Here is a 26461-nt window from a genome sequence, read left to right on the forward strand (position 1 = left end):
GGTAGTATAGTCATTTTCACAATATTGATTCTTCCAATCCAAGAACATGGTATATCTCTCCATCTGTTGGTATCATCTTTAATTTCTTTCATCAGTATCTTATAGTTTTCTGCGTACAGGTCTTTTGTCTCCCTATGTAGGTTTCTTCCTAGGTATTTTATTCTTTTTGTTGCAATGGTAAATGGAAGTGTTTCCTTAATTTCTCTTTCAGATTTTTCATCATTAGTGTATAGGAATGCAAGAGATTTCTGTGCATTAATTTTGTATCCTGCCACTTTACCAAAATCATTGATTAGCTCTAGTAGTTTTCTGGTGGCAGTTTTAGGATTCTCTATGTGTAGTATCACGTCATCTGCAAACAGTGACAGTTTTACTTCTTCTTTTCCAATTTGTATTCCTTTTATTTCTTTTTCTTCTCTGATTGCCATGTCGAGGACTTCCAAAACTATATTGAATAATATTGGTGAGAGTGGACATCCTTGTCTCGTTCCTGATCTTAGAGGAAATGCTTTCAGTTTTTCACCGTTGAGAATGATGTTTGCTGTGCGTTTGTCGTATATGGCCTTTATTACGTTGAGGTAGGTTCCCTCTATGCCCACTTTCTGGAGAGTTTTTATCATAAATTGGTGTTGAACTTTGTCAAAAGCTTTTTCTGCATCTATTGAGATGATCATATGGTTTTTCTTCTTCAGTTTGTTAATATGGTGTATCACATTGATTGATTTGCGTATATTGAAGAATCCTTGCATCCCTGGGATAAATCCCACTTGATCGTGGTGTATGATCCTTTTAATGTGTTGTTGGATTCTGTTTGCTAGTAATTTGTTGAGGATGTTTGCATCTATATTCATCAGTGATATTGGTCTGTAATTTTCTTTTTTTGTAGTACCTTTGTCTGGTTTTGGTATCAGGGTGATGGTGGCCTCATAGAATGAGTTTGGGAGTGTTCCTTCCTCTGCAAGTTTTTGGAAGAGTTTGAGAAGGATGGGTGTTAGCTCTTCTCTAAACATTTGATAGAATTCACCTGTGAAGCCATCTGGTCCTGGACTTTTGTTTGTTGGAAGACCTTTAATCACAGTTTCAATTTCATTACTTGTGATTGGTCTGTTCATATTTTCTATTTCTTCCTGGTTCAGTCTTGGAAGGTTATACCTTTCTAAGAATTTGTCCATTTCTTCCAGGTTTTCCATTTTATTGGCACATAGTTTCTTGTAGTAGTCTCTTAGGATGCTTTGTATTCCTGCGGTGTCTGTTGTAACTTCTCCTTTTTCATTTCTAATTTTATTGATTTGAGTCGTCTCCCTCTTTTTCTTGATGAGTCTGGCTAATGGTTTATCAATTTTGTTTATCTTTGCAAAGAACCAGCTTTTAGTTTTATTGATCTTTGCTATTGTTTTCTTTGTTTCTATTTCATTTATTTCTGCTCTCTTTATGATTTCTTCCCTTCTGTTAACTGTCAGTCTTGTTTTTTCTTCTTTCTCTAGTTCCTTTAGGTGTAAGGTTAGATTGTTTATTTGAGATTTTTCTTATTTCTTGAGGTAGGCTTGTATAGCTATAAACTTCCCTCTTAGAACTGCTTTTGCTGCATCCCATAGACTTTGGATCATCGTGTTTTCATTGTCATTTGTCTCTAGGTATTTTTTGATTTCCTCTTTGATTTCTTCAGTGACCCCGTGGTTATTTTGTAACGTATTGTTTAGCCTCCATGTGTTTGTGTTTTTTACGTTTTTTTCCCTGTAATTCATTTCTAATCTCATAGCGTTGTGGTCAGAAAAGATGCTTGATATGATTTCAATTTTCTTAAAAAAAAATTTACTGAGGCTTGATTTGTGACCCAAGATGTGATCCATCCTGGAGAATTTTCTGTGCGCACTTGAGAAGAAAGTGTAATCTGCTGTTTTGGGATGGAATGTCCTATAAATATCAATTAAATATATCTGGTCTGTTGTTTCATTTAAAGCTTCTTTTTCCTTATTTATTTTCATTTTGGATGATCTGTCCATTGGTGTAAGTGAGGTGTTAGAGTTCCCCACTATTACTGTGTTACTGTCGATTTCCTCTTTCATAGCTGTTAGCATTTGCCTTATGTATTGAGGTGCTCCTATGTTGGGTGCATATAATTTATAACTGTTATATCTTTTTCTTGGATTGATCCCTTGATCATTATGTAGTTTCCTTTCTTGTCTCTTGTAACATTCTTTATTTTAAAGTCTATTTTATCTGATATGAGTATTGCTACTCCAGCTTTCTTTTGATTTCCATTTGCCTGGAATATCTTTTTCCATCACCTCACTTTCAGTCTGTATGTGTCCCTAGGTCTGAAGTGGGTCTCTTGTAGCCAGCATATAGATGGGTCTTGTTTTTGTATCCATTCAGCAAGGCTGTGTCTTTTGGTTGGAGCATTTAATCCATTCACGTTTAAGGTAATTATTGATATGTATGTTCCTATGACCATTTTCTTAATTGTTTTGGGTTTGTTTTTGTAGGTCCTTTTCTTCTCTTGTGTTTCCCACTTAGAGAAGTTCCTTTAGCATTTGTTGTAGAGCTGGTTTGGTGGTGCTGAATTCTCTTAGCTTTTGCTTGTCTGTAAAGCTTTTGATTTCTCCATCGAATCTGAATGAGATCCTTGCCGGGTAGAGTAATCTTGGTTGTAGGTTCTTCTCTTTCATCATTTTAAGTATATTATGTCACTCCCTTCTGGCTTGTAGAATTTCTGCTGAGAAATCAGCTGTTAACCTTATGGGAGTTCCCTTGTATGTTATTTGTCATTTTTCCCTTGCTGCTTTCAATAATTTTTCTTTGTCTTTAATTTTTGCCAATTTGATTACTATGTGTCTCGGTGTGTTTCTCCTTGGGTTTATCCTGTATGGGACTCGCTGCACTTCCTGGACTTGGGTGGCTATTTCCTTTCCCATGTTAGGGAAGTTTTCGACTATAATCTCTTCAAATATTTTCTCTGGTCCTTTCTCTCTCTCTTCTCCTTCTGGGACCCCTATAATGCAAATGTTGTTGCATTTAATGTTGTCCCAGAGGTCTCTTAGGCTGTCTTTTCTTTTCATTCTTTTTTTTTCTTTATTCTGTTCTGCAGCAGTGAATTCCTCCATTATGTCTTCCAGGTCACTTATCCGTTCTTCTGTCTCAGTTATTCTGCTATTGATTCCTTCTAGTGTAGTTTTCATTTCAGTTAATGTATTGTTCATCTCTGTTTGTTCTTTAATTCTTCTAGGTCTTTGTTAAACATTTCTTGCATCTTCTCGATCTTTGCCTCCATTGTTTTTCCAAGGTCTTGGATCATCTTCACTATCATTATTCTGAATTCTTTTTCTGGAAGGTTGCCTATCTCCACTTCATTTAGTTGTTTTTCTGGGGTTTTATCTTGTTCTTTCATGTGGTACATAACCCTCTTCCTTTTCATCTTGTCTATCTTTCTGTGAATGTGGTTTTTGTTCCACAGGCTGCAGGATTCTAGTTCTTCTTGCTTCTACTGTCTGCCCTCTGGTGGATGAGGCTATCTAAGAGGGTTTTGTATATTTCCTGATGGTAGGGACCGGTGGTGGGTAGAGCTGGGTGTTGCTCTGGTGGGCAGAGCTCAGTATAACTTTAATCTGCTTTACTGCTGATGGGTGGGGCTGGGTTCCCTCCCTGTTGGTTGTTTGGCCTGAAGCAACCCAACACTGCAGCCTACCTGGGCTCTTTGGTGGGGCTAATGGCAGACTCTGGAAGGGCTCACACCAAGGAGTTCTTCCCAGAACTTCTGCTGCCAGTGTCCTTGTCCCACGGTGGGCCACAGTCCTCCCCCCCCCCCCCCGCCTCTGCAGGAGACACTCCAATACTAGCAGGTAGGTCTGGTTCAGTCTCCCCTGGGGTCACTGCTCCTTCCCCTGGGTCCCAATGTGCACACTACTTTGTGTGTGCCCTCCAAGAGTGGAGTCTCTGTTTCCCCCAGTCCTGTCAAAGTCCTGCAATCAAATCCCACTAGGCTTCAAAGTCTGATTCTCTAGGAATTCCTCCTCCTGTTGCCGGACCCCCAGGTTGGGAAGCCTGATGTGGGGCTCAGAACCTTCACTCCAGTGGGTGGACTTCTGTGGTATAAGTGTTCTCCAGTCTGTGAGTCACCCACCCAGCAGTTATGGGATTTGATTTTACTCTGTTTGCGCCCCTCCTACCATCTCATTGTGGCTTGTCCTTTACCTTTGGATGTGGGGTATTTTTTTTTTTTTTGGTGAGTTCCAGTGCCTTGCTGTTGATGATTGTCCAGCAGCTAGTTGTGATTCTGGTGTTTTCACAAGAGGGAGTGAGAGCACGTCCTTCTACTCCACCATCTTGATTCCTACGGGTTTTCTTATTTCTTGAGGTGAGATTGTATTGCTCTAAACTTCCCTCTTAGAACTGCTTTCGCTGCATCCCATAGGATGCATAGGATTCATTACTCTGAATTGTTTTTCAGGTAGATTGCCTATCTCCTCTTCATTTAGTTTTTCTTGTGGGTTTTTATCTTGTTCCTTTACCTGCAACATATTTCTTTGTCATCTCATTTTGTCTGACTTTCTATGTTTGTGGTCCTCTTTCTACAGGCTGCAGGATTGTAGTTCCTCTTGCTTCTGGTTCCTGCACCCTGGTGGGTGAGGTTGCACCAGGGGCTTTTTGTAGGCTTCCTGGTGGGAGGGAATGGTGCCTGCCCTCTGGTGGGTGGAGCTGGGTCTTGTCCCTCTGGTGGGCAGAGCCGTGTTAGGGGGTGTGTTTATTGGACAGATGTGTGCTCACGAAGACTTTAAGCAGGCTGTCTGCTGATGCATGGAGCTGTGTTCCTGCCATGTTGTTTTTTTTTTACCTGAGGCATCCCAGCACTGGAGCCTATAGGCTGTTGTGTGGGGCCATGTCTTGGTCAGAAAATGGCGACCTCCAAGGGGGCTTATGCCAGTGAGTACTCCCCAGAACTACAGTCACCAGTGTCCTTGTCCCCACAGTGAGCCACAGCTGCCCCTTGCCTCCGCAGGTTACCCTCCAATACTAGCATGTAAGTCTGGCCCAGTCTCTTATGAGGTCACCGCTTTTTTCCCCTGTGTCCTGCTGTGCATGGGACCCTGTGTGTGACCTCCGAGAGTGGAGTTTCTGTTTCCTCCAGTCTTTTGGAATTCCCACGATCAAACCCCACTGGAGTTCAAAGCTAGATTCTCTGGGGTCTCCTCCTCCCATTGTCAGACCCTCTGACTGGGGAGCCTGACGTGGGTTCAGAACTTTCACTCCTGTGGGAGAACTTCTGTGGTATAATTATTTTCCTTTTTGTGACTCGCCCACACAGTGTGTATGGGATTTGATTTTATCACAGTTGTGCCCCTCCTACCATCTCTTTGTGGCTTCTTCTTTGTCTTTCGATATAGGGTATCTTATTTGGTAGGTTCCAGCATTTTTTGTTGATGGTTGTTCAGTGTTAGTTGTGATTTTGGTGTTTCCATAAGAAAAGGTAAGCTCATGTCCTTCTACTCTGCCATCTTGTGTCCAGGAACCCTTTCAAGAAGATTTCAATAGATGATTTAGGATTTTACCTCTTTATTTCAGCTCAATCCAATTCAGGTAAGAGTTGTAGGGTCCTGTTGGGTCCAGAGGCCTTGCAACAGCTTTTCAAGGTGCTTTACATCCAAAGAGAAAGGATGCAATTCTGCTCTCCCTTAAATAAATTTTCTTCTATCTTCATTACAGGAGACAGGGTGAGAGTCACATGCATTATTTTATATAGTCCTTATAATAACCTTATAATATGACTACTATTACCCTCATGTTACAGAGTAGGAAAATTAATTTGAAGGGGTTAAGTTAATTGTCTGAAGTTATACAGAAGGTAAAGGATGAAGCTAGAGCTGGGCATTCAATTGTCAAAGTATTCTTTAGTGTCTCTCACCAGCGTGGCCTGGGCTGTGTACAGAACAGCTGCCTGGCTTCCACTTGTGCCATGTTGGACACAGTATTTACCTGGTGGGCAGACAAGACAGAAAGCAAGCAACTTGGGGTGGGAGGGGATAGAGGGCTATTATCTCCAGGCTTGGTGGTGAAGAGCCTTTTTCGCGGCAACTGATGATAACAGCATAAGCCAGTTGAGGAGGAAGATTGGAGAGGGTATAGTTGAAGCCCCTTGGGCAAGTAGCACAAGAGGGAAGAACCCAATGCAGCTACTGCCATTTATGGTGGGCTCCATCTCTGCTCTGGCTCCCTTTTGTTTCAGTTCCTAGTAAAACCAACTTTGTAAAACTGTCTCCCCCTAGGTAAACATCACTTCCTAGCCAGAGGAGCCTGCTGAGGGGTAATGGAGACACCCCTTCCCACCCTGCCCTTTCATGTTCCCCTGCTGCAGACTGGCACTGCAGACTGCAAAACTTTATCCTGAAGAGAGCCAATTCTCTCCTACTAAACCCCAAAGACCAAACCCATAATTAGTCTTTTATGTGCCATATTTATTTCTGAAGGAGTTTCTCTTGGCATGGAGGCCACCCCCTCCAAAGAGCACATGTCTTAACAAATAGCTCCTGCTCCTCTTCACCTTGGTGTTTGCTAGCTTGTTCACCCTGCCCCCACCCTGGCCCTTGGGGAATGCCACCCACATAGAAGAGTAGAACAGGCTGCAATGGGAGCTGGGTAGCCGGGCTTTTACTGATACCTGATGCTCCACCAAAACCCATCAGGTGGAGATCCTTACCCACAGACTGGACCAACCCCTGGCCCACTGAATGGAAAGAGCCCCTGGAGGTAGGCCCTCAGTCACTTTCTTTGAAGTGTTCCCTGAAATCCTGTTCATCTTCCACAGGGTGGGAGGGTCCTGGGTTCAGGCACTATCTGGGATGCAGGCACATACTTGAAACCTTGGAGTCCTCCTCAGCTCTCTCCTCCCTCCTCTCCAGAAAGAGTCCTGTCCCTTTTTAATATCTTAAGTATCTGTGTACTAGAAATATGTAACATGTTACTTTAGGCTCTAACAAATTAGTGACTTTGAGTGATACGTTAATCTCTCTGGGCCACAGTTCGTCCATGCATAAAGTGAGGAGGTGGGTTTAGATGAACACTAAAAATTGTTCTTCCAAACTCTTGTTTATGTGGTTCAGTCTTAAGCCTGTTCTCATTGGCAGGTCTCCAGTCCAGGCTCCTTCCTACCATCCCTAAAAAATTCTGACACTGGCCTCCTCAGTGGTGGTTTCCAATCCTGCCTCCACACCCTTACGGACACAATGACCACAGTTATCTTTTTAACATTCTACTTGAACCGTGTGTGGGGTCTCCAGTATGTAAAGATCCAGGTCCTTTTCCTGACCCTGTCATTCATAGTTCTCCACATGCAGAGCAGGGGAAAGGGTCAAGACACATCCATTTTGTGAGGCTCTCTGGGTACTTTTAAACAAGGAATTGCCAAAATATGCTTTTAACACACATCACATAAATACAAGGTAATCAATATATGTCATTCACAAGAGGGTGGAAGGGAGATGCAAGAGGGAGGAGATATGGGAATATATGTATATGTATAGCTGATTCACTTTGTTATACAGCAGCAACTAACACACCATTGCAAAGCAATTATACTCCAGTAAAGATGTTAAAATATATATATGTATATGTCATTCACAAGATAATTACAAGATTAATAAGGTCTACATTGGAGACCTTTTCTGAATGAGAGCTCCAACCAAATGGTCCTTCTGAGCACTCCCCACAATGGTCACTGACACTGAAAAATACTAGTTGAGCCAATACAGAGCTTCCCAAACTTAACAATGCCCTTGAATTACCTAGGTAGTGCAGATGCAGCCAGACAAGTATGGTCCCCATGCTGGCATTTGGGATCACTGGACAAGTTCCCTTTACATGTATGTTAGCTTCCTGCTTGGACTGGCTAGACCTTTGGCTTGCAATGCACCATAGCCACCTCAGTCTCTGGTACCAGGCCAAAATCCTGGCAGGTTCTTAGTCAGTGTTGGTTTCATGGCTGAAGACCAGGATAGAAATGTGTTTACAGCTCTGTCTGTGTTCCTGCCTTCTCCATACCCTCTTAAGGGATACCACAGAGCCTCTACAAAAAGATACTCCAAGGCTTCAAGACCCTAACATTACCCTCTACCTCTACCCAAATTATATGATTTTTCAAACCTCTCTTGTCCTATCCCTGCAGACTCCTGACATTCTCTTCAGCCACCTCACTTCTGTGTCAGCTCTCTTTGTCCCAGCCCTGAGGGCTCCACAGATCCAATTAAAAGGAGACAGGGAGTATACTGGGTTTCTTTTGTCTGATTGTCTTTTGATCCACACTACCTTCTTTGCTGCCCTGTGGGCACACACATAGGTATTCGAGTGAAACAAGCCCAGACTTGAAAGTTAAGAACTTCGAGGAATTTCTCTGCTCCTGGTACAGTGGAAAATCTGGGGTAAGCTGTTTGCCTCCTTTGCACCTTGGTTACTTCATCTATAGAGCAGGTATCATAAAATAATGAAAGATTAAACTCTGACCTTGTTGGTAGATGGCATGTTTACCTGATCTCTGGCATTCCAAGTGCATGTTGACCACAGGGCGCCTGGAGTGTAGTACCAATGGCTGGGAAGTGAATAAGGGAGTGAACACTAGGCTGAGGGTCAGAAGGCCCAAAGTTAGGCCTCCTTCTGGTACTAGCTTGCTTTGTGTCCTTGGGCAAGCCACTCAGGCTCTCTGGCTCCATTTTCTTCCTTTGCAAACTAGGGTTATATACCTTAGCATAGTAGCTAAGAGCAAGGGCTTTAAAATCAGGCAGACCTGGGTTGGTGTCTCAGCTCTACTGCTTACTAGCCATGTGCCCTAGTCTAGTCACCAAATCCCTCTTGGTCTGTTTACTTACTTGACGGAAAGTAAGTGGGGACACTAACAGTATTTACTTTATGAGATTGTTATGAGGATTAAATGAGATGACATTGCTAATATGCATAAGGAATTTAACATAGTGCCTGCCACATAGTAAGTACTATACAAGTCTCAGCTATTACTACTACTACTATGAAGAAAAGGAAGACTTGCAGGAGGACATTTGCTGGCCTATCTATGTTAGGTTATTATACAGTTGCTATGAGGATGTAATGAGATAAGTGCTGGAAAAGCATTTGGAAGATAAAAGGACTTTTCAAAGGTGAGGTGGTATTGAAATTAAAACATAATGGTGTTGGGACCTTCCCCCTTGCTGCCAAGAGGTTTATCTTGAGTCTATGATCTCTGACTTGCTCAGTGCTGGCATGAGTGGCTATTTCCTTCCCTGTCCACCTACCTATCCTTGGCATCATGATGATTTACTCCTCCTGGCAGATTGAATTGGAAGAAGAGATTTGAAATCTTGACCTCCATCCCTCTGCCAACTTCCACTCCCAGCCTGACTGCAGAGTCACCTCTTAGATAAGTAGCCTGTGCCCAGCCCGCCCAGACTGCACTTTGCATTTGCTCTGCTGAGGGTCTGGCTCTTAGTTGCTGCTGTAGCTGCTTTTCACGTTTGGGGGTGTGCTGGAACCCATGGGGTGCCATGAAGACTTACTGCTCTGAACAATCATTGACTTCTGCACACAAAGACACAGTTACATAATGACCATCCAACAAACCTGGGCTAGTTAAAGGAGGGGTGTATGTGTCTGGGTGTGGGATTCCCTTCAGTAGCAGCTTGAGAGAAGTGACTGTCTTCATCTGCTCTCTCCAGGACATTATTTAATTTCTACATGCCAGGTCTCTTATATTACCTCACTTAATCTTCACAAAACAAACATTTAGTGGCACTTTTATAATATCCATTTTTCAGATGAGGAAACTGAGGCTTAGAGATATGAAGTAATTTGCTCAAAGTCAAACAGCAGGTAAGTAGATCTTTTCTTAAACCCATGTCTATCTGACTTCAGAGACTGTGCTCTTAACCTATACATTATAGAAAGACTAATCCATCCCAGAACCTTCCTTGTAGTGGTACAGGTCCCAACAGCCTGGTTCCAAGATAGCCAAGCTGAGGCTCAAGGAAATTTCTCTGTTGGGAAGCAGGTTGCCAACCACTGTAATATTCTGTGGTCTGCAGGGATTTGATTTTCTTCCTCTGTTCTTTTCCTCATTTTCCCCATCTCTCTCATAAAACACTTAATAGGAAGGGTCAGTATCCCTGGAAAAAGCATTTTACATTGAAAAAATGGGTTCTGCCCATGTTTTCCCAGTCCTTCCCTCTGCCATCTTTTCCCTACCTCCATCCCTCTGCTCTAATAAGGAATCCAGTGGTGCTAGGGATTGTCAGCAGATTCCTGCTCAGAGGCAGGAACATGGCCTAATCTCAGAAGTGAGATTTCCTCTGGCTTTGATACATCCTGAAGCCATAGCAGGAGGTCCCTAACTGTGTAGCTAACATTAGTGTTTATCTCAGCTCTGAGGATCAAAGCCCTATTGATCCTGGCAGCCAGTCTTCCCTGGATTGATTACCTTGTCATCTGTCTCAGGCTGACTGTCCAAGGTTTCCTTCCTAATTGCTGGACTGCAAGTGTGGAGAGAGCTATTTCTGGAGACAGAGCTGTCACCTGCCTACTTGAAGGAACTACCCAAACTGGCTACCTCCTTAGCTCAGGAGTGTTCTCAAAGCTCAGGGCAGAGCCCTATCTAGTTTCAGTCTCAGGGCAGGAAGGGGCTCATCATTTCAGCATTTGTTTTTTGTTCTTGTTCTGCTGAAAGCAGAGCTTAGAAAATCAGCCATCTGACCCTGCTGCTCTTCCCTGGTGGTTGGGCAGATCACTAGAGGCCTGTCAGGCATTGTGGTACAGTGGAAGGAGCACTAGTTTAGGAGTCCAAAGATGGGATTTTAGTTCTGGCTCAGCAATGGACCTACTGTGTCTCCTTGAGTAGTTTGTGTCCTCTCTGAGCCTCGATTTTCCCATCTATGGTTTTTTAAAGCTTTACTGAGGAAGAATTAACATACAATAAACTGCATATATTTCAAGTATACAATTTGACAAGTTTTGACATATGTGCACACTCAGGAAACCATCACTATGATCAAAGTAATGGACATGTCCATCACCTCCAAAAGGTTTCTCATGTCTCTTTATAATTCTTCTCTCCCAGCCCACTTCTGGCCCCTCCCCACTCCCAGGCAACCACTAATATGCTTTCTCTCACTATAGATTAGTCTGTATTTTTCTTGAGTTTTACATAGCTGGAGTCATAGGGTATGTATTTTTTGGTAGGCTCTGGCTTCTTTCACTCAACATAATTATTTTGAAATTCATCCATGTTGTTACATGTATCAATTGTTCGTTCTCCCTTCTTACCTCCTTTCCGTTCTTCCAGTATTTCTTTTGGGGAGATGGTGTTGAATTTTATTAACATGGAAAGGTCTCTAAAACATGAGAAAATTTTAAAAGCAGCTTATAAGTGATGTATACTATATATACTGTCATTGAAAAACTATATAGATATAAATGTATAGAAAAGTCTGGAGGGATACATATCAAGGTAAAAATACTTGTCTCCAAGTGATTGGAATTGTGGAGATTTTTTTTTTTTTTTGCCTTGCTTCTTTGTTTTTCTAATTTTTCAATTGTGAAAATATACAGCTCTTTTTAAAAGTAGGAAGATGTTCTTTATTTTTAAACAGCTTTATTGAGCTATAATTGACATACAATAAAAAAGCTCATATTTAAAATGCACAGTACGAGAAGTTTTGATATATGTATGTATACATCATGAAGCCATTACCATATTCAGGATAACGAGCATATCTATCATCCTCCAAAGTCCTCTTCCTATCCACAGGCAACCATTGCTCTTCTTTCCGTCACTACAGATTAGTTTGTATTTTCTAGACTTTTTATATAAATGGAATAAAAAGTAGGTATTTTAAAAATTTGACTTCTTTTACTTACTGCAATTGTTTTGAGATTCATCCAAGTTGTTGCATATATCAATAGTTCATTCCTTTTTATTGCTGAGTACCATTCCTTGGTATGGATATACCACAATGTGTTTATCCATTTACATATTGATGGATATGGGTTGTTTCTAGTTTTTTACTATTACAAATATAGTTGCTATAAATATTCATGTACAGGTCTTGATGTGGACATATGCTTTCATTTTGGGGGGTTGCTGGGTCATTGTAACTTTATATGTAACCAGTTGAGGAACTTCCAAACTGTTTTCCAAAGTGATTACACCATTTTACAGTCCCAGCAACTATGCAACTGCAACTCAGAGTTTCAGTTGTTCCAAATCCTCACTAACACTTGGTATGGTCAGTTTTAAAAATACTAGATGTTTTAATGGGTGTGTATTGGCATCTCATTAGGTTTTAACTTGCATTTCCCTAATGGCTAATGATGTTGAGTATTCTTTCATGTATTTGGTTACCACTCATATATCTTCTTTGGTAAAGTGTCAGTTTAAATCTTTTGCCTGTTTTCAGTTGGATTCTTTATTTTCTTGTTTTTGTAAATAAGAAATTATTCTTAAACACTCTGGATATGAGTCCTCCTTTATCAGATATATAATTGGCAAATACTTTCTCCCAGTCTGTAGCTTGTCTTTTAATTCTCTTAAAAGTATATTTGAAGAATAAATTTTAAAATTTTGATGAAGTTAATTTTATGTATTTTTATACTTTGTGCTCTTTGTGCTCTATTTAAGAAATCTTTGCCTAACCCAAGTTCACTATGATTTTATCCTATGTTTTCTAGAAGTTTTATAGTTTTAGCTCTTACATTTAGGTCTACCATCCATTTTGAGTTAATTTTTGAGTATGGTCTGAGATATTAGTTCAACTTCATTCTTTTCTATGTGGCTATCCAGTTGACCCGGCACCATTTGTTGAAAAATATTATCCTTCCCTATTGAATTTTTTTTAACATTTTTTAATTGAAAATCAACTAGCCATATATGTGTGGGCCCATTTCTGGACTATGTTATGTTCCATTGATCTATATGTCTATCTTATGCCAATGCCATAATATCTTTTTTCGTTGTTGTTTATTTTATTTATTTTATTTTTGGCTGCGTCGAGTCTTCATTGCTGAGTGCAGGCTTCCTCTAGTTGTGGCAAGTGGGGGCTACTCTTCATTGTGGTGTGCAGGCTTCTCATTGCGGTGTCTTCTCTTGTTGCTGAGCATGGGCTCTAGGCGCGCGGGCTTCAGTAGTTGTGGCACGTGGGCTCAGTAGTTGTGGCGCGCAGGCTCAGTAGTTGTGGCACACGGGCTTAGTTGCTCCGTGTCATGTGGGATCTTCCCGGACCAGGGATCGAACCTGTGTCCCTTGCATTGGCAGGCGGATTCTTAACCTCTGCACCACCAGGGAAGCCCCAATACCGTAATGTCTTGATTGCTGTAATTTTATAGTAAGTCTTAAAATCAAGTCATTATAAGTCTTCCAACTTTGTTCTTCAATGTAAAAATTATTTTTGCCATTCTATATCCTTTACATTTACACATAAATTTGAGAATCAGTTTGCCAAATTTTATCAAAAAAAAACCTTGCTGGGGTTTTGATTGGGATTGCATTGTATGTATAAAACAACTTGGGGGAGAATTGATCTGTTAACAATATTGAGTCTTCTGACCTGTGAACAAGATATATCCTTCATTTATTTAGGTCTTCTTTAATTTATCTCATCAACATTTTGTAATTTTCAATGTAGAGATCTTGTACATATTTTCATCAAATTTATCCATAAGTATTTCAAATTTCGGATGGTATTGTAAATGGTATTTTTATCTCAGTTTTTAATTATTCATTGCTAATATATAGAAATACAATTGGTTTTTGTATGTTGATTTGTACCTTGTGAGCTTATTTAACTCACTTATTCTAGTTGCTTTTTTGTAGTCTTTAATGTTTTCTAGATAGACAATCATGTTGTCTGTAAACAGAGATAGTTGTAAAACTATAAGGAACTCTTATTTATAATCTGTATGTCTTCTATTTCTTCTTCTTGTCTTATTGCACTGGTGAGAACCTCCAATGCAATATTAAATAGAAATAGCAAGTACAGACATCCTTGCCTTGTTCTTAACCTTAGGATGAAAGATTTTAGTCTTTCATTATTAAGTATGATGTTAGCTATAGGTTTTCACTAGTTGCCCTTTATCAGGTTGAGAAAGTCCCCACCTATTACTGGTTTTCTGAGAGTTTTTATCTTGAATGGATATTGAATTTTGTCAAGTGTTTTTCTGTATCTACTGAGATAATTATATGGGATTTTAAAATTTTGTAGTCGTTAATAATCACATACTGCATTGGTTGATTTTTGGATGTTGAACTAACCTTGTATTTCTGGGATAAATATTACTTGGTCGTGATGTTTTATCCTTTTTACATATTGTTTGATTCAATTTGCTAAAATGTTGTTAAGCGTTTTGCAACTGTGTTTATGAGGGACATTCATTTGTAATTTTCTTTTCTTGTGTTGTCTTTATGGTGGTTATGGTATTAAGGTAACACTGGACTCATAGAATGAGTTGGAAAGTATTGCCTCCTATTTTATTTTTTGCAACAGCTTGTGTAACTTTGTTATTATTTCTTCCTTAAATGTTTGTAATTCACCAGTGAAGCCATCTTGGTTACCCCCTCTATGATTCTTGAGGACCCTTTCATTTTTAACACTTCGCAGTTCTAATAAGATGCTCATCATGAATCTTTCTATTTTAGATATATGCATCTCTCTTTCTGTCTCCTTATTTCTTTTCTGTCTCTGCCTCCTGCCTCTTTTCCATACCCTCTATCAGGTGAATGTCTGACAATCAGAGTCTCTAGGTGCTAGCCAACCCCCTCAGAGAAAACTGAGGAAACTGTTTCAATTCGTAGTTCTTCCAAAGCACTGATGGTTTGGGTTCAAGAACCACCTCTAATATACCTTAGCCATTAGAATAGATAACTGACCATTGTCCTAAACCAGTGGTTGCCAAATCAGTGGCCATAAGACATTAAGTAAAGCCCATCATCCCTGAAGGACTGAGGCAGGAGTTAGAAGGACTGCATTTTCAGACTTGACATGGATACTTCTAAGTGAGTCTCTCTGGGCCTCAGTCTGACTATCTGTAAAATTAGGAACTGGATGTCTAGATCTTCCGACTCCAAAAAATGGAAGTAAATAAACAATAGCAGCACAGAGAATGAGGTCAAATAAAGTAATAAGGGGGGGTAATAAGACAACTTACGTTTTCAGTAAGTTCACTTACGTTTTCAGATTATTTGACTTTACAAGTTTTGACACTCAAAAGTAGGTAGCCCATTAAAGTTGGCATGTTTTGAGACAAAGTGTAGAAGGTTAAAAATGGGGTTTGTTTAGATGTTGAATGCTTGGAAAAGAATGTTTTCCAGTATTTCTGTGCCAACCCAGAAAAACACCACCACATTCTAATGAAGAGAAAAAATAAAACACTGCCAGGACAAATATGAAAACACTTTTGGAATTTTAAAATAAAGGCTTGCTACAGATCTGGAGTAGTGTTCTAGACACAGTGGATGGTGAGTAGCTACCCAAGTAAATGGACTTCGATAGGCTGAGAGCTGGAAGAAAGAGCTTCTCAACATAATGTTTATCAAACCATAAAAAAAGTTTTGGAATCAGCTTCCCTGAACAAGATTGTTACATTTATTCACCAGAAAAATAACTACCTAGCACTTAACTCCTAGCACAAGGTTAGAGAAATAGTTAATAAATGAAGCTCAGCTGGAGGTCACTCTCCAATCAGCCACAGAGAGAATGAAAGGCAGGGCTCCTGCCATCTCAGTCCCCAAGGAAGACCAGAGTGTTGCATTTTTCTTCTCTGGAGTGCCCCAGCTGACCCCTGAAGTGCTTTTACTTGCCTCCTTTTAAATGTATTCCACCAATGCTTTCAGTCATCTTACTAATGTGTGCTGATCAACTGGCTAGATGTGCCAGCATACCATCAGCACAGTCCTGAGCTACCTGCCACCAACCCCACATGGTCCCCATGCCCTACCTATGCCATTCTGACCATGCTCACTTATCCCATCTAGGTTTAGTCTCTTTACTGTGTTCTGGGGACTCTGAAGAAGGGTGGAGATGGGGCAGAAACGGGAATATTTCTGGCAACAGGGACTCCAGTTAATAGTGACATTTCCTCCACTTAGCGTTGCATAGCAAGCTTCAGAACATGGCTCCTAATCCTATTTGCTAGTCTTTCATCACACTGTTCACCTTGTCATGAAGCAGGGGCTCCTGAATAGAGACATCTCTGCCCTCATATCACCCCCTTTCACCTCTCTCTCTCCTTTACCCTTCCCCAGCTTTGCCCTTTCTTTGGCTTTGCTCCATCGTTCCCTCATTTGAGCTTTTGTTAGTTCCCCACAACAACAGGAATTTGTGAAAGCCTATAATTTTATTTAGAGAGTTTGGCTCTTAGAGTACTCTCTCCCCGCTTTCCAACTCAGAGGGAGAGCTCAGAGAAGTTGGCTTTTGGAAACCAAGGAATGGGGAATCTGGTCTCTCATTTGAGTTCTTTTCTGAGCAGACTCCCTGTACTTCAAAGACATTAGACTGTGAGCCTGGGTAAGGAGCCAGGGCACTAATTGGGCACTTGAGTGAAAAGACTTTGAATATAAGGAAATTTGAGGGCCAATAGGTCCAGAATGGAGCTGGAAAGGCTGGGGTTCTGCTTTCACACTGCTCAGGCTCAACAGAAGCCCAGCTGGCTATGGGTGCTTAGAGGAGGAAAGGAGGTGGTGTCCAGTGAATATAGACATTGTGTTCACTTCAGGCACAGGTCTTTGCGGGCCAACTCTTTGGGAGTACTTAACTCACCTGAGGGTAGTGGTTGAGGCTAAAGAGAATTCTGGGAATCATTGGGTGAAAGTTGTGGATGGTGGGTTTATACATAGTTAATCCTTAAAGTCCTAGGGCTCTGCTGGACAGAAAGTTTATTAGTCAGAAATTAGACACTTGCTTGGCACTTAGCACAGTTGTGCATTGAAAATAATGCTCTCTGCCTGATGGAAAGTTGTGGGGTGCCATCTCTGATTTTGCCAAGTCTGTTTATAAAGATGGCCCTCTATACCTCCTGTTAAAGTCTACTTTTCACCCTTTGAACTCTCCCACATTCAGCTGTTTCATCAAAATCACTTTGTCATCAGCAGTAGGGAATTAAAAAAAATCACTTTGTCTTCCTCATATGAGAACAAGGGTAATATGGGGAACAACAAAAACTCCCCAGCTTTGAGTCCAAGGACTGTCAAGAGTTCTAGAAAACCTCTACCCATGCCTTGTATTTTCCAAAAAAGGAAATTGAGTGCAAGAAAGATAAAGGATAACCAACAACACTCATTTTACCATCAACATGGTTATAATTATCATTATTATTATTATTATCACTATTGGTTCTTTTTTTTAAATATAGTTATAGCTGATTATTTTTCTCTTACAAAATTTCCTCTGATAACCTTTCCTGCTAACAATCGTTCTATTCTTCTTCAGTCATTGATCTAGCTATTAAATTACCTTTCTTTTCCTTAACGTAGCAAATTTTCATTCCCTTGGAATGTCTGACCTCTCTGAAAAATCTCTAAATAGAAAATTTTACTGTGGTCTTGAACCATGGGATTTATACATTTTACTGCCCTGCTTAAAAAAGTGTTCCTTATTCTACTGTGAGATCCTTGAAGGCAAAGACCATATGTCACTCATTTAGCATCCTCAGTACCTGTGGGATAGCTGTGTATTTGGGCCAGAAAGGATGTTAAATAACTGTTAAATAAATGACTATCATATATGGATGGCTTCATTTTTTAAAAATGTACATTTAGTGTCAAAAACTATATCAAGGTACTTTTCCCTATTCCTCCCATGAAGTATGGCTAAAAACACTGGCCATTATATAAAGCAAATATAAGAAGACTAAAAGGTAGAGAGAAGAAAGTTGATGGACTAGGTATCTCAGGACTCAAGGAACAACACAGTGGTAAATTACCTGGGTTTTCTTTTTGCCTCATATATCTTACACCTGGAGCTGAAGAAGCTTGCAACCCAGAAATGCCAACAGAAACAAATAAAATGAGCATTGAGAAAAGCCTGATTTCTCTAACCAAAAGACCAAGAAAGGAGGAGCCTAGCAAGACAGAAAACTTTTAGACAATAACCACTCTACTCCAGCCAAACACCATGGGGAAAAATGCATACCTTCTGACCTTTACCAACAAAGGCCTAATAAGGAACCTTGACTTATATACTCACCCAGTTATAACAAGGTGCCCCAATCTGTCCACCTACCATTCCAAGGTAGCATTAGAGAAAACTGAGTAGGGAGCCAGGAATGTCATCCTCTCAGTTGTAACAAGGCCTATTCTTCGTCCGTTGTTTCAGTGGAGACCATGCAGGGAACCTGGACGCTCACCCTTGCCAGTCTGTAACTTCCGGCTGTCCTCCCATTCCTGAAGAGGTGCCAAGGTGGTGTCAGTGAAGGCCAAGTAGGAAGCTAGGACTTTTAGCAGCATTCAGTACAGTATCAGTTGAAGCAACGTGGAGAATAGTAACGAGAGACTCTTACCTCTCCCAACCAGTTAAGTATCAGAGGAAGACCAGTGGGGATCTTGAACACCAACCCCTGCTCAGCAAAACAAGGCACCCATCCTCCCCAGGGTGTCCATGGAGGCTAAGCAGGGAACCTGGACTTCCATCCCCATCTCTTCCACCCCATCTAGAAAAAAATGTGGTGGTACCTTGCTGGCACAGTGTCATAGTAGGCCTACTAAAACACAAGATTTTAATAAGATACAGAGTCTCATAACATAATATCCAAAATGTCCCAGGTGAAATAGAAAAACCACTTGTCACACCAAAGACTAGGAAAATCTCAGCTTCAACGAGAAAAGACTACGTGTTGTTTTCAATGAGAAAACACCAAGATGACACAGATATTGAAATTATTTGACAAGGATTTTAAAGCAGCCACTATAAAAACGCTTCAATGAGCAATTACAATCATACTTGAGACAAATGAAAAAATAGAGTCTCAGCAAATAAATAGAAAATACAAAGAAGAAACAATGGAAATTTTAGAACTAAAAAATACAACAACTGAAATAATAATAATTTTAAAAACCTCACTGGATGCGTTCCATTAAATAATGGAGAGGGCAGAGGAAAGAAGTAGTAAGCTTGAAGACAGAACAATAGAAATTATACAATCTGAACAACAGGGGGAAAATAAATTTTTTAAAAATGAACAGAGCCTCAGAGAACTGTGGTGCTATAACAAAAGATGTAATATTCCTGTCATCAGAGGAGTCCTGAATGGAGAAGAGAAAGAAGGTGGGGCTGAAAAATTACTCAGAGAAATAACGGTTGAAAAATTCCCAAATTTGGCAAAAGAAAAATCTACAGTATTAAGAAGCTGAGTGAACCCCAAAGAGGGTGAACTCAAAGAAATTTATGCCAAAACACATCACAAACTTCTGAAATATAAACACACACACACACACACATCTTGAAAAAATTGAGAGAGAAATGACGCCTTAATTAAGGGGAAAAACATTCAAATGATAGTGGATTTCTCATCAAAAACCACAGAGGGTAGAAGGAAGAAGTGGCAAAACATTCTTCAAGTGCTGAAAGAATAAACTGTCAATCCAGAATTGCATATCCGGTGAAACTATCCTTCAGGAATGAAGGGGGAAATCAAGGCATTTTCAAATGAAGGAAAAATAGGAGAATTTGTCACCAGCAGACCTACCCTAAAAGAAAGGCCAAAGGAATTCTCTAAACAAAAAGGAAACAATAGAAGAAGGAATATTGGATCATCAAGAAGGAAGAACAATGAAAAGAGTAAAATTATGGGTAAATACAATAGAGTTTCCTTCTCCTCTTGGATTTTCTAAATTATGTTTAACAGTTGAAGCAAAAATTATAATGATTCCTGATGTGGTTTCAATGTATATAGAGGAAATATTTAAGAAAATTATATTATAAATGGAGGATAGTGAAAGGACATGAGGGAGTTTAGGTTTTTACACTCCACTCAAACTAGTGAAATGTCAACATCAGTAAACTATGATGTAATAGCTAGAGCAACCACTAAAAAAGGTTTACAAAGGGATACACTCAAAGCGCTATAAATAAATCAAAGTGGAATTCTAAAAATTGTTAAGGGAGCCTACAGGCAAGCAGAGAAAAAGAAAGTAGAGGAAGGAAAAACAGAGGGAACAAACAGGAAACAAAAATAAAATGACCCTAACATGTCAATGATTACTTCCTTGCAAATGATCTAATTACATCAATTAAAAGACAGAGATTGGCAGGGGAAAAAAAATACCCCAACTATAAGCTGTCTACAAGAAACTTACTTCAAATATATATCTCCAGGGAATTATGCTGGGTGAGAAAAAGCCAATTTCAAAAAGTCATGCACTATACGACTCAATTTCTATAACTTTCTTAAAATAATATTATAGAGATGGAAAACAAATTAGTGGTTGCCAAGAGTTAGGGGTGGTGGGGGAGTGGACTGGGTGTGACTATGAAAGAGTAGCACAAAGGAGATCTTTATGGTGATGGAATAGTCCTGTATCTTGATTGCAGTGGTGGTTACACAAATCTACACATGTGATAAAATGATATAGAACTATACACACATATTGTACCAACGTCAATTTCCTGGTTTTGATATTATAGTATAGTTATATACGATGTAACCATTGGGGGAAACTGGGTGAAGTGTTCATGGGATTTCTCTGGATTATCTTGGCTATTTCCTGTGAATCTATAATTGTTTCAAAAGTTGAAAAAAACTCAGATTAATTTTTTAAAATCTATATTTTAAAAACTACTGATAATATCATACTAAATGGTGAGAAAATTGCAGCTTTCCCACTAAGATCAGGTTCAAGACAAGGCTGTCCCTTCTCACCACTCCTTTTCAACATTGTAGTGGAAGTTCTAGCTAATATAATAATACAAGAAAAAGAAATAACAAGTATACAGGCTGGAAAGGAAGACATAAAACTGTCTTTGTTCACAGATGACATGATCATCTACGTAGACAATCTGAAAAAAATGACAAAAAACTCTGGAACTTAAAAGCAATTACAGCAAAGTTTCAGGATACAAGGTTAATATACAAAAGTGAATCGCTTTCCTATAAACCAGCAATGAACAAGAGGAATTTGAAATTTTAAAAATGAATGCCATTTACATTAGCACCCCCCAAAATGAAATACTTATGTATAAACCTAACAAAATATGTACAAATTTATATGAGGAAAACTACAAAATTTTGATGAACTAAAATTCAAAGAACTAAATAAATGGAGATATTCTATGTTCACGCACAGGAAGACTCAATATTGTCAGGATGTCAGTTCTTCCCAACTTGATGTATAGATTCAATGCAATCCCAATCAAAATCTCAGCAATTTATTTTGTGGATATCGATAAACTGATTCTAAAGTTTACATGGAGAAGCAAAAGACCCCAAATAGCCAACACAGTACTGGAAGAGATGAACAAAGTTGGAGAACTGTCACTACTTGACCTCAAGACTTACTATGAAGCTACAGTATTCAAGACAGTGTGGTATTGGTGAAAGAATAGACAAATAGATCAATGGAACAGAATAGAAAGCCCAGAAATAGATCCACATAAATATAGCCAACTGATCTTTGACAAGAAGCAAAGACCATACAATGGAGCAAAGATAATCTTTTCAACAAATGGTGCTGGAACAACTGGACATCCACACGCAAAAAAATGAATCTAGACACAGACCTTACATCCTTATCAAAAATTAACTCAGAATGGATCACAGACCTAAATATAAAACACAAAACTTTAAAACTCCTAGAAAATAACTTAGGAAAACTTGGGTATGATTATGACTTTTTAGATACAAGACCAAAGTCACGATCCAAGAAAGAAATAATTGGTAAGTTGGATTTCATTAAAATTAAAAACTTCTGCTCTGCAGAAGACAATATCAAGAGAATGAGAAGATAAGCCACAGACTGGGAGAAAATATTCACAAAAGACATATCTGATAAAGGACTGTTATCCAAAATGTACAAAGAATTCCTTAAACTCAACAATGAGAAAATGAACAACCCAGTTGAAAAATGGGCCAAAGACCTTAACAGACACCTCATCAAAGAAAATATATAGATGACAAATAAGCATATGAAAAGATACACAACACCATATGCCATCAGGGAAATACAAATGAAAACAACAGTGAGATATCACTACATACTTATTAGAATGACCAAAATCTGGAACACCGACACCACCAAATGCTGGCAAGGACGTAAAGCAACAAGAACTCTCACTCATTACTGTTGGGAATGCAAAATGGTACAGCCACTTTGGAAGAAAGTTTGGCAATTTCTTACAAAACTAAACGTGCAGTTTAGCAATCATGCTCCTTAGTGTTTAACCAAATGAATCAAGAGCTTACGTCCACACAAAAGTTTGCACACAGATATTTATAGCAGCTTTATTCATAATTACCAAAATGTGGAAGCAAACAAGATGTCCTTCAGTAGGTGAGTTAGTAAATAAACTGTGGTACATCCAGACAATGGAATATTATTCAGTGCTGAAAAAAAAAAAGAGCTTTCAAGTCATGAAAATACATGGGGGAAGCTTAAATGCATATTACTAAGCGAAAGAAGCCAATCTGAAAAGACTACATACTGTATGATTCCAACTATATAACATTGGGGAAAAGGCAAAACTAGGGAGACAGTAAAAAGATCAGTGGTTGCCAGAGGTTGGGAGGGGAGGAGGAATGAATAGGTGGAACATGGTATTTTTAAGGCAGTGAAAATATTCTGTATGATACCATAATGATGAATACATGTCATTAACATAAAAAGCTATATCCAATATAATTTAAATTTTCTTTGACTGTGCAAAAGATACTTTCAAGCCCAATCATCAGCTTTCATTGTATTTTAGAAATTCAGAAGGACCAAATAATGGTGAGTTGTAGTTAATAAAATGACAGTAAGATAATTTACTGAATTTAAGTATTTTTTCATTTTTGATAATACGCTTGAACTAATTTTTTTGAAAATCCAGCCAGAATAAAAATACATACATCATAAATGAGATTTCCCACTGGCACTTCCTGCTTTCCTGCCCCCTCTTCTTTTTTTATAACAGATTTATTGAGGTATAATTTACATATGGTAATATTCACCCTTTTTATATGCTCAGTTCTATGAATTTTGACAAAAGAATATCACCACTTACAGTCAAAATATATAACATTTCATTACTCCAAAAAGTTCCCTCATGCTCATCTACAATGAGTCATTTCCCCTCACCCTTCCTCCTGGCATGCACTGATCTGTTTGACCCCACAGTTTTGCCTTTTCAGAATTACATATAAATGGAATCATTTGTGTCTGGCTTCTTTTCACTTAGCACAATGCCTTTGAGAATTGTCCAAGTTGTTGCCTGTATCAATAGTTCATTCCTATTTATTGCAGAGTTGTATCCCATTGTCTTAATGTATATCCACGTATTTATCCATTCACTAGTTGAAGTACAATTTGAGTTATTGCCACGTTTTGGCAGTTATGAAAAATCTGCAAAAACATCTAGGTACAGGTTTTTGTATGAATATAATTTTTCATTTATCTTGGGTAAATACCCAGGAGAATGATTTTAGGGTCATATGGTAATTGTATGTTTAACTTTTTTTTAAATTTATTTTTGGCTGCATTGGGTCTTAGTTGTGGCACGTGGGATCTTCGTTGAGGCAGGCGGGCTCTTCATTGTGGCGTGCGGGTTTCTCTCTAGTTGTGGCGTGCAGGTTTTCTCTTCTCTAGTTGTGGCACACAGGCTCCAGGGTGCATGGGCTCTGTAGCTGTGGCACACGGGTTCCAGAGTATGTGGGCTCTGTAGTTTGCGGCACCCGGGCTCTAGTTGAGGTGTGTGAGCTCAGTAGTTGTGGCATGCAGGCTTAGTTGCTCCTCGGCATGTGGGATCTTAGTGCCCTAACCAGGGATAGAACCTGCGTCTCCTGCATTGTAAGGTGAATTCTTTACCACTGGAGCACCAGGGAAGTCCCCCTGTATGTTTAACTTTTAAGAAGCTGCCAAACTGTTTTCCAAAGCAGGTATATCATTTTGCATTCCCATCAACAGTGTATGAGATTTCCAGTTCCTCTATATCCTCACCAGTACTAGGTATTGTCATTTTTTTTAAAAAAAGCCTTTTTAGTGGTTGTATAGGGGTATCTCGTTGTGGTTTTAATAAGGATTTCTTGAATGATTAATGATATTGAGCATCTTTTCATGTGCTCAATTGCCATTCACGTCCTGTGTTTGTGTGTAAAATGTCTGTTCAAATCTTTTGCCCGTATTTTAAATTGGACTGTTTGCTGTCTTATTGAGTTGTGAGAGTCAACTCACACTGGTACTCTGGATACCAGTCTTTTATCAATGTGTGTATTGTAAATACTTTTCCCAATCTGTGGTTTGCCCTTTCATTTTCATAACAGTATTTTTCAAAGAACAGAAGTTTTACACTTTGATGAAGTCTAATGTATCAATTTTTTAATGGATCACACTTTTGGTAATTATCTATGAAATCTTTGCCTAACTAAAGGTCAAAAAGATTTTCTCCTATACTTTCTTCTAGAAGTTTTAAGTTTTACATTTGAGTCTATGATCCATTTGTATTAATTTTTATGTACGGTGTGACTATTGGTATTTATAAAGCTCTCATACATATGATCACATCTGATCATCTTTAGGTTAAAAAAAAACTTTGGGGAAGGCATGTGGAGAATTTTAATCCCCATTTTACAGATGAGAAGTCGGAGCATTAGAGAAGTGCTGTGTGATTTGCTCAAGGCCCCATAGCTGATAAGAGATGAAATTGAAAGGTATAAGGTAAAATTGTGATGAGAGTTCGGGTCTCCTGTGGTCTCAGGCCAGTACTGTTGGAGCCAGCCAGCTAAGACTCAAGATGGCACCCACAGCAAAGCAAAGATTGCCAGTGGAGATCTGAGCAACCTATTAGGCACTGAGGAAAGAGACTCAGACAGTGGACTAGTCTAACCTCAGACTGCACTCCTCTGGCCCATCTGGGGCTCCACAATTGAAGAGAGCCAGAAGCTGGCCTGGCATCCTGTTCAGGTGACACTCAATGAATACTTTCTGATGATGATGATGAAGACTAGGAACGTGTTAAGAGGGGAGCTCTCAAAGTAATACAGGTTTAGAAATTAAAGCTAAGAAGAAATATTAACGAAACTAAGAATTGTTTAGCCTAGAAAACAGAGGCCCACGATGAAACTTGATACAGCCTTCAAACAAAAAAAGCTTGGGCTTTCTTTCCGAGGACTGAGCAAGGGGAAATGGGCTGGAAGAATCCAAGTAAAAGGGCAAATTTCTTCCTCCCTGTTGAGGATTGTTACAGACACTTAAGAGCCTTTATAAACAGAATAAACTCTTCTTATCTGAGTTTGGAGTCAGGGATTTGCCAAACATGGGCTCTTATGAAGGATTTCAGCATGAGAGTTACATGACCCTCTTGCATGGTGTCCTTATAAATCTTTGGGTGTCTCCTGAACCTGCCCTGTGTTCCTGTACAATTCCAGGAGCCCTTTGTCTGTGGTCTTCCCTACTCATTAGTCTTAGCACCTTCACAGGACTGTTCCAATGACCAAGAGAAGTCTTACCTAAGCTCCTGAAGGCTTAATTAATTCTCATGTTCCTTGGCACTAAAGCCAAGTAGCCCAATGCCTAAGGCTATAAATCTGGCTTAGCATCCCTGGAAGGAAGCTTGAATTGTTGGCTAGTCCAAATCTGACCACAGTGCTTGAATCCCCTGTTTTATATCTACCTCTGCTTGCACACCTCCAATGATGGGAAGCTTCATTCATCCCAGTAAGAGATAGAATACAATGAAAGTTGGACTAGAAATAAGGAGAGTTAGGGTTGAGTCCCAGCTCTGCCACTTAACTTGCTGTGTGATCTTTGGCAAGTCCCTTCACATTTCTGGACCTGTTTCTTTATCACTAAAACGGTTGTAGAGGAATCTCTTTGTTTTAGTTTGTGTTTGTTTAACTGCTATAACAAATAGCCCTAGAAAATTCAGTAGCTTAAAGGACAAGACGTTTCTTTACTTCTTATGTAACATTCAGGGCAGGGGTTCCAGACTGGAGAGAGAGGGGGAACTTCACTCCATTCAGAGACCCAGACAGAACTGATGGCAGTTCTGCCAGTCTTAATACATGGCTTCCAGGGCTTCCCTGGTGGCGCAGTGGTTGAGAATGTGCCTGCCAATGCAGGGGACACGGGTTCGAGCCCTGGTCTGGGAAGATCCCACACGCCGCGGAGCGACTGGGCCCGTGAGCCACAACTGCTGAGCCTGCGCGTCTGGAGCCTGTGCTCCGCAACAAGAGAGGCCGCGATAGTGAGAGGCCCGCGCACCGCGATGAAGAGTGGCCCCCGCTTGCAGCAACTAGAGAAAGCCCTCGCACAGAA

The 26461-nt window shown here is 39.8% G+C and overlaps 1 protein-coding gene across 1 annotated transcript in view; it reads left to right on the top strand.

Annotated features, from left to right (window-relative positions):
- Nucleotides 1–26461, top strand: part of SLC16A2 (solute carrier family 16 member 2) — a 116414-nt gene that overhangs the window by 75852 nt on the left and 14101 nt on the right. The gene's annotated exons all lie outside the window — the stretch shown is intronic.

Source organism: Balaenoptera ricei, chromosome X (genome assembly GCF_028023285.1).
Source record: "Balaenoptera ricei isolate mBalRic1 chromosome X, mBalRic1.hap2, whole genome shotgun sequence".
Lineage (NCBI taxonomy): Eukaryota > Metazoa > Chordata > Mammalia > Artiodactyla > Balaenopteridae > Balaenoptera > Balaenoptera ricei.